The sequence below is a fragment of the Octopus sinensis genome, linkage group LG4, assembly GCF_006345805.1.
Source record: "Octopus sinensis linkage group LG4, ASM634580v1, whole genome shotgun sequence".
In the NCBI taxonomy this organism is placed as follows: Eukaryota; Metazoa; Mollusca; class Cephalopoda; order Octopoda; family Octopodidae; genus Octopus; species Octopus sinensis.
In genome coordinates, this window is record NC_043000.1 from 43,851,415 (window position 1) to 43,861,244 (window position 9,830).

A 9,830-nucleotide genomic window follows, 5' to 3' on the forward strand; every position below is an offset into this window, starting at 1 on the left:
TTAAGGAATGTATGTGTGAGGTATATGAACTTAAAGTAGAGTGCGGTCGGCTAAGTTGACTACTGTTGGTCTTATGCAGCCTTTCTTCTGTCCATCACGAAGAAACATTCACACGTACACAGACATACTAACATACACTTACACACAGGCACCCACATATACATGCATACAGACATACTAACATACGAATTAAAAATGAATGAAAGTATATGTGTGTATATTAGTGAACGGCTCTGAAACGTTGCGTGCTAGAGGAAAACGGTTTCCATTCTCGAATAGTGCATCGCAAGGAGAAAGAGTTTGGGTATAAAACTCACACCTGATTACCAGGGTCTGTGGGCTTTGGTATGTGTGTGTTTGTACATATGTGTGAGTGTGTGCGTGTGTGTATGTGCGTGTTTGTGTGGTGTCGTATTATTATGTACCTCTCTCGGGTCTTTTCTCTTGCTGTCACAAACTTTGAAATTCTAAAATTTTGAAAATTTTAAAATTTGGTATATTTTCATGCTGAATCCAATTTTGGTAATTATTCCTTCCACAAAAGTTCTAGAAAATTATTAAATTTTCATGGAATAGAATAAAAGCAAAAATTTACGACAAGGGGTGTTGTAAGAAGTTCTGAAGTTTTAATTAGTATTAATGAATCAAGTCAAGTGAAATTGAAGAAGAGTCATGTAAATTATTTAAGGAGAAAATCCTAAACAAAACTTTTTAGCAAAAAAATTGTACAAGTCTGTCCTCATCTATTTGGGAAGACATGGCATCACTTGAGATTAAAAAAATAAATTATTAAATAGATATTCTATTGCAAAAATTACAAGTCAACAACAGGCTACTCAATATATATATATATATATATAAAATATTATTAGAGACAAAACCACTATTTTGCAAAACAAACAAGGAAATACTTAATCAATACATAAAATTTTAATAAATAGTCAAAAAAACCGCCACTACAATCGTTTCTTGTCTTGATCGACAATCTTCAGGTGGACTTCCAATCTAAAAAAATCAATATTTTAAAATATAAAATTAATAATTTTAAAATAATTAAAGTATGAATGAAATATAAGTATATAATCCATATATAACCTATATATAATCCATATATAATCAATATATAAACAATATATAAACTAAAAAAACCTATCAACAATTAAATATAAAATATAAAATATAAAATATAAATAAAATATAAAAACAAAACAAAAAAATAATAATAATATAATAATAAACTATATATACACCCATACACATATACCTAATTATATATAACCATATCTAACTACAACACTAAATCACACACCTATATATATATCCCTATACATACACATAAAAACGTCTAGGCAACTATAAATAAAAAATAGCTAAATACTTCAACACAATACTTATTCATACTCCCACACACCACACATATAGAACCCACATTCACGCTCTAGAAAACGGACATCACTCAAAACTATGAACGGAGAAATGGAATAAATGGAATTAAAAATTATATTCACTTGGTAAAACGAACACTACTTAAGAATTATGAATGAAACAATGCAATAAAACAACAGACATCGCAAATAGACACAAATTACTACGAATTCCTTAACAAACCTACCATGATAAACCAAAACTCAAAACTCTATAACAAACCTATATAGCAATCCCCCTAACCTAAACATTTACACACAAATACACACACGTAAACCACACACCCACAACATATACAAATACCCACACCACTTACACATACCAATACATACATATAAACCTCAACATATACTCCAAAAACCCACTCAACCCCACACAGACAAATAAACACAAAAATTATGAATGGATTCTTTTATAAAACTACCATGATAAGCTAAAACTCACAAAACAGAAATGATAAAACCTCCCTTTACTAAACACTATAACATACTTATATAGCAATCCCTTTAACCTATACATTCACACACAAAAACACACCACGTAAACCACACACCCATAACAAATACAAACACCCACCCACCACACACACCCACAAGTACATATAAGCCTCAACATATACACCAAACAAAATTACTTTACCAAGGAACTTAACATATGTATAAAAAGTATAACCGCTCTGGAAACGAACATCTCTAAATTAATGAATGGAGAAATGGAATAAATGGAATTAAAAATAATATTCACGTGGCAAAACGAACACCACTCAAAAATTATGAATGAAACAATGTAATAAAACAACCCACATCGAAAATAGACAAATTACCACGAATTCCCTAAAAAAACCCATGATAAACCAAAACTCTTAAAAACATATAACGATAAAATCTCCCTTTGCTAAACTCTATAACAAACCTATATAGTAATCCCCCTAACCTAAACATTCACACACAAATACACACACGTAAACCACAGACCCACGACTTATACACATACCTATACTAACTTATACACCTCAATATACACCAAAACCCACTCCCTCCCCACACAGACAAATTAACACATACATCCCAAAACCTAAATAACAAACCCATATACACATTCACACACAAACACACACACACGCAAAACACACACACACAACAGATACATATACTCCCTCACATATACGCATATACATACTCACTAAACTCGATATATACAACAATATTTACACACCACACACACATCATAACAGAAAATAAATTATACAACTAAAAACTCACACACAATCTCATATACATAAACACTCCTATGAAAACAACATTAAATACATCGTAATTAACCAGAATATCAAAAATAACAATATGACATAAGGATAAATAAAATACATACTTACAAGTCAGTTTCAAATTATGAAGTGAAATTAAATTCTTAGCCGTTAAAAAAATCAAACCAAAATTACGTTACCATAGAAATAACTTATGTAAAAAAAAAAAGAATACGCGCCATGGAAAGTAAACGTCATTTAAATTATGAATGGAGAAATAGAATAAATGGAACTAAAAACTATATCCACGTGGCAAACCAACACTACTTAAAAAAAATTTATTATGAATGGATTCTTTAAAAAACACATGAAAAAAAATCATTATATACATTTATGAGCTTTAGCTCACCTTAGCAGCTCTAACAAACAACTTGCAGTAACCCAAACCCATTCTCTATGCCTACCTCACTACTACACTATTCCAGTCACAATTCCAAGCAACGCTATTCCACCATCCGGTTATTCACGTGGCAAAACGAACATCACTCAAAAATTATGAATAAAACAATGTAATAAAACAACCAACATCGAAAATAGACAAATTACCACGAATTCCCTAAAAAAAAAAAACCATGATAAACCAAAACTCATAAAAACATATAACGATAAAATCTCCTTTGCTAAACTCTATAACAAACCTATATAGCAATCCCCCTAACCTAAACATCACACACAAAAACACACACGTAAACCACAGACCCACGACTTATACACATACCTATACTAACTTATAAACCTCAATATACACCAAAACCCACTCCCTCCCCACACAGACAAATTAACACATACATCCCAAAACCTGAATAACAAACCCATATACACATTCACACACAAACACACACACACGCAAAACACACACACACAACAGATACATATACACCCTCACATATACGCATATACATACTCACTAAACTCTATATATACAACAATATCTACACACCCACACTCATACAGATAAATAAATTATACAACTAAAAACTCACACACAATCTCATAAACACTCCTATGAAAACAACATTAAATACATCGTAATTAACCAGAATATCAAAAATAACAATATGACATAAGGATAAATAAAATACATACTTACAAGTCAGTTTCAAATTATGAAGTGAAATTAAATTCTTAGCCGTTAAAAAAAAAAACCACACCAAAATTACGTTACCATAGAAATAACTTATGTAAAAAAAAGAGAATACGCGCCATAGAAAGTAAACGTCATTTAAATTATGAATGGAGAAATAGAATAAATGGAACTAAAAACTATATCCACGTAGCAAACCAACACTACTTAAAAAAATTTATTATGAATGGATTCTTTAAAAAACTACCATGAAAAATCATTATATACATTTATGATCTTTAGCTCACCTTAGCAGCTCTAACAAACAACTTGCAGTAACCCAAACCTATTCTCGATGCCTACCTCACTACCACACTAATCCATTCACAATTCCAAGCAACGCTAGTCCACCACCCGGTTACAATTCCCAACTCCACCCATTCAATCACAATTTCAACGACGTTCGCCTCCACAGCGCTACATATAAGCCTCAACATATACACCGGAGATACACTTACACATCCGTGCGGATGGGTGAGAGTATACATTGAGTGTAGTGATGGGGCTCCCATTACTATACACATTTGTACCTGTGTGGTAGTCTCCATGTGTATATTCACGCACGGGTATAAATGCAGGGGGTACACGCGCACGTCATTTGCGTGTACCCCCTCACATGTACATATGCATGCTATTTGGGCTCGATATATGCAACAATGTAATCGCGCCCGCATACATGCATATGGGCGAATTGCACAATCAAAAAACGCACACGTGTGTGTGTGTGCGTTCCCTAATTGTGCAATTCACCCATCTGGGTGTGAGTGGGTGTAAGCGTATCGCTGTGGATGTCGAGCTTGATACGTATGTATATGAGTGTGTATTAGGGGGTTGTACATATTAATTGTGTGCATGTGCTTCACGCACTTGCGTCCATGTATGGATGAATATATTGGGATTACTATGTGGGTGTAAATTGGGTATGGAGGGGGGAGTTTTGTCATTGTATGGGTGTGGGTTTCATTTGTGATGGTGGTTAGTTGGTGATTTTTAGTATGTTCTGTATATTTGGTTAGTTATGTATTATTCTAGTGTGTATAATTGTATACATATAATTGGTGTGAATGGGATTACGCCCATTTTGGGGATGTATGTGTTTATTTATCCATGTGGGGCGGGAGTGGCCGTTAGGTGTATATGCTGAGGCTCACATGCAATTCCAGGTACAGCGAATGAAGTGGGCACTTATATTTGTTATGGGTGTGTGTACTATATTATAACAGACAATACCCAAATAAAATCTGTCAATTCAACATACCAAATAAAAAACAAAAAAGAAAGGGATCTTAAACATTCACACATACATACAAAACTCAATAAAAACACCACTAAATAACACCCATAAACATATAAATATATCCTCCAAAATACATATAACAAATGCATAATAAAAATACATAATAAAATAAAATAAAAATTTTAAAAATAAAAAAAAATCTAATATAAATTATTAAAGTTTTAACGTACCATAAACTGTTAAATTAATATACATTAAAAATGAACTAATTAAAACAAAGAAATATCAATAAAGACTAACTATAATTAAAGCCTAGACAACATAACCAAAAATATATTATCTAAACTAATTTAAACTAAACTAAAGTAACCTAAAAGGGAACTATTATTGCTATTTATCATGAAACTTATTATATAGGTAAAGTAACTTATGTCTGCATTTTATTTTGCGCTCTTCACCAGTATTAAGTAAATTATCATACTTATAAAATAAAATTTCTTTAAACTCATTAGAGCATAAATAACAACAATTAGCTCCTATAGTATATGATTTAGTTTTACAAATTATTTCCCAAATTAAACTATAATTAATATTTAGTGATTTAAGACTCCAAATGTACTTACTAAGTCCGGTTGTGTTGATTAAGTTTTTATTTTTAAAAGAATTCATATGTTGTGCGATTCTTAGTTTTATTTTTGAGGAAGTAGAACCTATATAAACCGCTTTTGTGTAATTATTATTCTTAAAGTTATTATCATGTAATGTAACTATACATTTATACACTACATCGTTAATATCACAATTATTATTTAATATACAATTAGATTTATCTCTACATGTACAATTAATATAAGTCTTATCATTATTAATATTATTATCAAATAATTTCTTTTTATAAAAATTATTCAGTTTCTATTTATTAAATGAAGAAATAATGTTACCAACATTATTAGTGGTAGAGTAACCAACTCCAAAATTATTAAAAGAGAAAATGTTTCTATATTTACGATTATCTCTAATAAATAGTTCTATAACATCTAAAATCTCTTTAATAATATTCGTTTTTACTTGATCTCCATAAGGAACTATTAACCAAATTTTATTCTTATTAACCTTATTATTATTATCATTATTATAAATATATTTATAATTCTTTATTTTATTAAAATTATTATCAGAATTATATCTATGTACAGCATTTAAGGAATTATTAATATTATTAAATTTATCAATATAATTATTATAATAATTATTAAATTTATTTTTATTTATATTATTATTATTATATTTATTATTATTATTATTATTATTATTTATATTTTTATCATTTTTATTATTTTTTTTATAATATCTATTATTTTTACCACTAAACCTAACAAAATTATAATTATTATTAGAAGTATCTCTAAAATTAACAATTAAATCTTTATCACTAATATAAAAATTAATATTCCTATTATAACCTGCCCCTCTAAGGGTCTCATTATAATAATTAGCATGTTTATTAAAAATCTCTATATCATAAGAGAGTAATGAAATACGTTTACTTATATTATTAATCAACGATTTTTTAATAGAAAATGGGTGATTACTATTAACATTTATATATCTAAGGTTCTCATTAAGTTTATGATATGGTTGTGTTTTACCTGTAATAAGATTAAAATTAACATCTAAATAATTAACATTATATTCTCCTTATATATAGTAATACTTAAACCATATCTTTTAAAGAAACTATATAGTTTTTTCTTATATACTTCTAGATTCCTATTATTACAATTCTTTGTAACTAGTAGAAGATCGTCTCTAAATAAACCACCTCTATCTTAAGATTTTCTAATTGGAGTTCAGATAAAAGAAAAATACCTACTAAATCAGTAGCCTGTGCAGAATCTGGTGCTCCCATAGGTATATCAAAACAATCTCTAGTATCATTCCTAGCCCATAATTATTTTTATATTTAATTAGCGATTTCCTAGCCATTTAAATACATTAACTTCTTCCCGTGACATACCCACTTTATTCATTGCGAAAATAAGCGCTTTATTAAACACAATTTCATTAATAGAAGAATAATAATTATCTATATCTATTTGAATAAATTATAAACGATTTTTATCTTTAATTTATTAAACCATTTCAATGTATTATTATTACTAAACCATAATTTTAAATAATTAAGTTTATTTAACTTATCAATATATTTATCTAAAATAAATTTACTTAATTTACCTAGGTCCGATTTACATGGGCAAATTAATCTAACTTTAGGGTCTGAATAAAAAATTATCTTTATGGTTTTTAAGAGTAATTCTGGGGTGCAAAGGTACATAAGGTTCAGTTTTATTATCCAACTCATATTTTAACATTACTACTTTAGAGGCCTTATTAATATTATAAAGAATATCATCTGGAACAATTTTATATTTTTTAATTATTTCTTTCCCTAATAGTTTATCATATAATTTAACATCTAATTTATATAAGTTCCTTTTTTTATCAGATTGTACTATAATACCATCCATATTTCTCATATCTTTAATTTTAATTGCTAAATTCCTTAAATATTCATTATTTCTATTTGGGTATTTATGGAATTCAATATTTTTTACCACCTTCCATATACTATCTTCAAGTAATTGTAATTCTTTATTAATGGAGGTTCCTTTCTAGATTTAAATTTAGAGGTAAAATTATCATTCCTACTATCAATATCATTAAATAAATAAAAATTATAGTAAAAAGCTTTCCATTTAATTCTAGAAATAAAATCTTTAACATTATTAACAAGTTTCAAGATAAATTCCTTTCTAGAAGGAATAGGAATATCTTTCAAAGATGAATCCCAAAACAGCGGTTCTATCTTACCTGTAAAATCCATAATTTACGAAATTGAGGTATTACACTCAATATACAAAATTATCAATATTATATAAATAATAAATATTAGGGAATAAATCCAAATTTACAGGGAAAAAAATCAGATTTAGGATTAAATCCAATTTTATAGTAAAATATTATAAAATATTATTAGAGACAAAACCACTATTTTGCAAAACAAACAAGGAATACTTAATCAATACATAAAATTTTAATAAATAGTCAAAAAACCGCCACTACAATCGTTTCTTGTCTTGATCGACAATCTTCAGGTGGACTTCCAATCTAAAAAATCAATATTTTAAAATATAAAAATAATAATTTTAAAATAATTAAAGTATGAATGAATATAAGTATATAATCCATATATAACCTATATATAATCCATATATAATCATATAACAATATAAAATATAAAAAAAAAAAAAACCTATCAACATTAAATATAAAATATAAAATATAAAATATAAAATATAATATATAAAACAAAACAAAAAAATAATAATAATATAATAATAAACTATATATACACCCATACACATATACCTAATTATATATAACCATATCTAACTACATACACTAAATCACACACCTATATATATATCCCTATACATACACATAAACGTCTAGGCAACTATAAATAAATAAAATAGCTAAATACTTCAACACAATACGTATTCATACTCCCACACACACACACATACAACCCACATTCACGCTCTAGAAAACGGACATCACTCAAAACTATGAACGGAGAAATGGAATAAATGGAATTAAAAATTATATTCACTTGGTAAAACGAACACTACTTAAAAATTATGAATGAAACAATGCAATAAAACAACAGACATCGCAAATAGACACAAATTACTACGAATTCCTTAACAAACCTACCATGATAAACCAAAACTCATAAAAACATATAATGATAAAATCTCCCTTTACTAAACTCTATAACAAACCTATATAGCAATCCCCCTAACCTAAACATTCACACACAAATACACACACGTAAACCACACACCCACGACATATACAAATACCCACACCACTTACACATACCAATACATACATATAAACCTCAACATATACTCCAAAAACCCACTCAAACCCACACAGACAAATAAACACAAAAATTATGAATGGATTCTTTTATAAAACTACCATGATAAGCTAAAACTCACAAAACAGAAATGATAAAACCTCCCTTTACTAAACACTATAACATACTTATATAGCAATCCCTTTAACCTATACATTCACACACAAAAAACACACACGTAAACCACACACCCATAACAAATACAAACACCACCCACACCCACACACACACACACAAGTACATATAAGCCTCAACATATACACCAAACAAAATTACTTTACCAAGGAACTTAACATATGTATAAAAAGTATAACCGCTCTGGAACGAACATCTCTAAATTAATGAATGGAGAAATGGAATAAATGGAATTAAAAATAATATTCACGTGGCAAAACGAACACCACTCAAAAATTATGAATGAAACAATGTAATAAAACAACCAACATCGAAAATAGACAAATTACCACGATTCCCTAAAAAAACATGATAAACCAAAACTCTTAAAAACATATAACGATAAAATTTCCCTTTGCTAAACTCTATAACAAATCTATATAGTAATCCCCCTAACCTAAACATTCACACACAAATACACACACGTAAACCACAGACCCACGACTTATACACATACCTATACTAACTTATAACCTCATATACACCAAAACCCACTCCCTCCCCCACAGACAAATTAACACATACATCCCAAAACCTAAATAACAAACCCATATACACATTCACACACAAACACACACAC